Raw genomic sequence first — 6,000 nt, forward strand, 5'->3', positions numbered from 1 at the left:
TTCTTGCGGCGGGAGTCCATACATCTACCCAGTGGGCTGTCACAGTCATATAGTCCTGACCCTGCCCTGCTCCACTTGTCCACATGTCCGTGGTTAAGTGGACATTGGGTACAGCTGCATTTTTTAGGACACTGGTGACTCTTTTTCTGAGGTCTGTGTACATTTTCGGTATCGCCTGCCTAGAGAAATGGAACCTAGATGGTATTTGGTACCGGGGACACAGTACCTCCAACAAGTCTCTAGTTGGCTCTGCAGTAATGATGGATACCGGAACCACGTTTCTCACCACCCAGGATGCCAAGGCCTCAGTTATCCGCTTTGCAGTAGGATGACTGCTGTGATATTTCATCTTCCTCGCAAAGGACTGTTGGACAGTCAATTGCTTGGTGGAAGTAGTAAAAGTGGTCTTACGACTTCCCCTCTGGGATGACCATCGACTCCCAGCAGCAACAACAGCAGCGCCAGCAGCAGTAGGCGTTACACGCAAGGATGCATCGGAGGAATCCCAGGCAGGAGAGGAATCGTCAGAATTGCCAGTGACATGGCCTGCAGGACTATTGGCATTCCTGGGGAAGGAGGAAATTGACACTGAGGGAGTTGGTGGGGTGGTTTGCGTGAGCTTGGTTACAAGAGGAAGGGATTTACTGGTCAGTGGACTGCTTCCGCTGTCACCCAAAGTTTTTGAACTTGTCACTGACTTATTATGAATGCGCTGCAAGTGACGTATAAGGGAGGATGTTCCGAGGTGGTTAACGTCCTTACCCCTACTTATTACAGCTTGACAAAGGGAACACACGGCTTGACACCTGTTGTTCGCATTTCTGTTGAAATACCTCCACACCGAAGAGCTGATTTTTTTGGTATTTTCACCAGGCATGTCAACGGCCATATTCCTCCCACGGACAACAGGTGTCTCCCCGGGTGCCTGACTTAAACAAACCACCTCACCATCAGAATCCTCCTGGTCAATTTCCTCCCCAGCGCCAGCAACACCCATATCCTCCTCATCCTGGTGTACTTCAACACTGACATCTTCAATCTGACTATCAGGAACTGGACTGCGGGTGCTCCTTCCAGCACTTGCAGGGGGCGTGCAAATGGTGGAAGGCGCATGCTCTTCACATCCATTGTTGGGAAGGTCAGGCATCGCAACCGACACAATTGGACTCTCCTTGTGGATTTGGGATTTCGAAGAACGCACAGTTCTTTGCGGTGCTACTGCTTTTGCCAGCTTGAGTCTTTTCATTTTTCTAGCGAGAGGCTGAGTGCCTCCATCCTCATGTGAAGCTGAACCACTAGCCATGAACATAGGCCAGGGCCTCAGCCGTTCCTTGCCACTCCGTGTGGTAAATGGCATATTGGCAAGTTTACGCTTCTCCTCCGACAATTTTATTTTAGGTTTTGGAGTCCTTTTTTTACTGATATTTGGTGTTTTGGATTTGACATGCTCTGTACTATGACATTGGGCATCGGCCTTGGCAGACGACGTTGCTGGCATTTCATCGTCTCGGCCATGACTAGTGGCAGCAGCTTCAGCACGAGGTGGAAGTGGATCTTGATCTTTCCCTAATTTTGGAACCTCAACATTTTTGTTCTCCATATTTTAATAGGCACAACTAAAAGGCACCTCAGGTAAACAATGGAGATGGATGGATACTAGTATACAATTATGGACGGACTGCGGAGTGCCGACACAGAGGTAGCTACAGCCGTGGACTACCGTACTGTACTGTGTCTGCTGCTAATATAGACTGGTTGATAAAGAGATGTAGTAGTATGTATGTATAAAGAAGAAAGAAAAAAAAACCACGGGTAGGTGGTATACAATTATGGACGGACTGCCGAGTGCCGACACAGAGGTAGCTACAGCCGTGGACTACCGTACTGTACTGTGTCTGCTGCTAATATAGACTGGTTGATAAAGAGATGTAGTAGTATGTATGTATAAAGAAGAAAGAAAAAAAAACCTCGGGTAGGTGGTATACAATTATGGACGGACTGCCGAGTGCCGACACAGAGGTAGCTACAGCCGTGAACTACCGTACTGTACTGTGTCTGCTGCTAATATAGACTGGTTGATAAAGAGATGTAGTAGTATGTATGTATAAAGAAGAAAGAAAAAAAAACCACGGGTAGGTGGTATACAATTATGGACGGACTGCCGAGTGCCGACACAGAGGTAGCTACAGCCGTGGACTACCGTACTGTACTGTGTCTGCTGCTAATATAGACTGGTTGATAAAGAGATGTAGTAGTATGTATGTATAAAGAAGAAAGAAAAAAAAACCTCGGGTAGGTGGTATACAATTATGGACGGACTGCCGAGTGCCGACACAGAGGTAGCTACAGCCGTGAACTACCGTACTGTACTGTGTCTGCTGCTAATATAGACTGGTTGATAAAGAGATGTAGTAGTATGTATGTATAAAGAAGAAAGAAAAAAAAAACACGGGTAGGTGGTATACAATTATGGACGGACTGCCGAGTGCCGACACAGAGGTAGCTACAGCCGTGGACTACCGTACTGTACTGTGTCTGCTGCTAATATAGACTGGTTGATAAAGAGATGTAGTAGTATGTATGTATAAAGAAGAAAGAAAAAAAAACCACGGGTAGGTGGTATACAATTATGGACGGACTGCCGAGTGCCGACACAGAGGTAGCTACAGCCGTGAACTACCGTACTGTACTGTGTCTGCTGCTAATATAGACTGGTTGATAAAGAGATGTAGTAGTATGTATGTATAAAGAAGAAAAAAAAACCACGGGTAGGTGGTATACAATTATGGACGGACTGCCGAGTGCCGACACAGAGGTAGCTACAGCCGTGGACTACCGTACTGTACTGTGTCTGCTGCTAATATAGACTGGTTGATAAAGAGATGTAGTAGTATGTATGTATAAAGAAGAAAGAAAAAAAAACCACGGGTAGGTGGTATACAATTATGGACGGACTGCCGAGTGCCGACACAGAGGTAGCTACAGCCGTGAACTACCGTACTGTGTCTGCTGCGACTGGATGATAAATAATGATATAAAAAATATATATATATCACTACTGCAGCCGGACAGGTATATATTATATAATGACGGACCTGCTGGACACTGTCTGTCAGCAGAATGAGTTTTTTATAGAATAAAAAAAAAACACCACACAAGTGAAGTCACACGACGAGTGTTTAACTTTTTCAGGCAATCACAATATAGTATACTACTAACTATACTGGTGGTCAGTGTGGTCAGGTCACTGGTCAGTCACACTGGCAGTGGCACTCCTGCAGCAAAAGTGTGCACTGTTTAATTTTAATATAATATGTACTCCTGGCTCCTGCTATAACCTATAACTGGCACTGCAGTGCTCCCCAGTCTCCCCCACAATTATAAGCTGTGTGAGCTGAGCACAGTCAGATATATATACATAGATGATGCAGCACACTGGGCTGAGCAGTGCACACAGATATGGTATGTGACTGAGTCACTGTGTGTATCGTTTTTTTCAGGCAGAGAACGGATATATTAAATAAAACTGCACTGTCTGGTGGTCACTGTGGTCAGTCACTAGTAAACTCTGCACTCTCTACACTTCTACAGTACTCCTAAGCTCCAGTAAATCAGGTCAATCTCTCTCTCTCTCTCTCTCTTCTAATCTAAATGGAGAGGACGCCAGCCACGTCCTCTCCCTATCAATCTCAATGCACGTGTGAAAATGGCGGCGACGCGCGGCTCCTTATATAGAATCCGAGTCTCGCGAGAATCCGATAGCGTCATGATGACGTTCGGGCGCGCTCGGGTTAACCGAGCAAGGCGGGAGGATCCGAGTCTGCTCGGACCCGTGAAAAAAACCATGAAGTTCGGGCGGGTTCGGATTCAGAGAAACCGAACCCGCTCATCTCTAGTGGGTTGTGTCCGTGGGTTGTGTCCGTGGGTTGTGACAGCATACAGTGCTGAGCAGATAATGACAAAAAGGTTTTACTTCATACATAAGTCCATAGAATGGCTATTAATGTGCGATGATTCGGTGCTGTGGGCACCATATAAATAAAAGATAATACTAATAACACTGTACAAAGGCATGTACTTTTGGTGAATGTCTCTGTAAAAATGCTGTGCAGGACCAGTGGTGAGATAGGGACCCTGGCTGGGAACATACGTAACACCGGGACAAGCTCGAAGACTGTTAGTTATTTTTTCTATCTTATATTATAAAAGGCTAACGCTGTTCCTCACCTCTGTTATGTGCCCAGGCGGCCACTAGAGGGCACCTGATACACCAAGTGACTATTTTGTGTGCTGCCAGCTGTCATAGGTGAAAGTGATACTGCAGGGATCTGTTACAGCCTTCTAACCTGCTGCCGCTAATATTAATAATACTGATTTGACTTTCACACTCACAGCTTACTGATACAATATTGTTTTTAGGCCAAAAGGTTGTACCGAGGTGGCTGTATGACTAAGCTAAGCGACACAAGTGTGCAGCACAAACACCTGGCCCATCTAGGGTTGGCACTGCAGTCCCACTGCACTAATTGCGGATACCGGACGCATGTCTAACACCAGCATAGTTGTTATGGCCTCAGTAATCCACTTTGCAACAGAGTATATATATATATATATATATATATATACGGCAGTATCACTGGACTGGACTTATACGCCAGTACCACTGTAATTATACGTCAGGATCACTGGATTTATATGGCAGTATAATTGGACATATACGGCAGTATCACTGGACATATACGGCAGTATCACTGGACTGGATTTATACGCCAGTACCACTGTAATTATAAGGCAGGATCACTGGATTTATAAGGCAGGGTCACTGGAATTATACAGTAGGATCACTGGAATTATACGACAGGATCACTGGATTTGTACGGCAGGATCACTGGAATTATACGGTAGGATCACTGGAATTATACGGCAGGATCACTGGAATTATATGACAGTATCACTGGAATTATACGCCAGTATCGCGGAAATTATACGGCAATATCACTGGATTTATACGCCAGTATCACGGGAATTATACGGCAATGTCACTGGAATTATACTGTAATATCACTGGAATTATACGCCAGTATCACGGGAATTATATGCCAGTATAACAGGAATTATACAGCGATATCACAGGAATTATACGTCAGTATCACGGGAATTATATGCCAGTATAACAGGAATTATACAGCGATATCACAGGAATTATACGCCAGTATCACAGGAATTATACGCCAGTATCACGGGAATTATACGGCAATATCACAGGAATTATACAGCGATATCACTGGAATTATACGCCAGTATCACGGGAATTATATGCCAGTATAACAGGAATTATACAGCGATATCACAGGAATTATACGCCAGTATCACAGGAATTATACGTCAGTATCACGGGAATTATACGGCAATATCACTGGAATTATACGCCAGTATCACAGGAATTATACGCCAGTCAGTAGCGGATCTTGCCACGGGCAAGCAGGACTTTTGCCCGGGGTGCCGCCTTCCGGAGGGCGCTGGCGCCATCCGGAGGGCGCCGCACCATGGCAAGATCCGCCACTGCTGTGCCTTCCGCTGCCCGCTGTGTCCCCCGGCTCCTGCGGCTGTGGTCCCCTGTGAAGGGAACTAGACGCGTAGCGTCTAGTTTCCCTTCGCGGAGAGGACCTTTGCTGAGCGGTGCGCGATGACGTCATCACGCACCGCACAGCAAAGGTCCTCTCCGCGAAGGGAACTAGACACTGCGCGTCTAGTTTCCCTTCGTGCAGAGGACCTTTTGCTCAGCATTTAAGCGGAGCTTCTACTGTACAGGGGGCGTAACTGACCAAGCCCCCTGTATTAAGCCACGCCCCCATTCCCTGCCCGGGGCGCCGAGGGCCCTCGAACCGAACCTGACGCCAGTATCACGGGAATTATACGCCAGTATCACAGGAATGATACGCCAGTATAACGGGAATTATACGTCAGTAACACTGGATATATGGCAGCAGAGGACACCAC

This window comes from Pseudophryne corroboree, chromosome 5 (genome assembly GCF_028390025.1).
Source record: "Pseudophryne corroboree isolate aPseCor3 chromosome 5, aPseCor3.hap2, whole genome shotgun sequence".
Lineage (NCBI taxonomy): Eukaryota > Metazoa > Chordata > Amphibia > Anura > Myobatrachidae > Pseudophryne > Pseudophryne corroboree.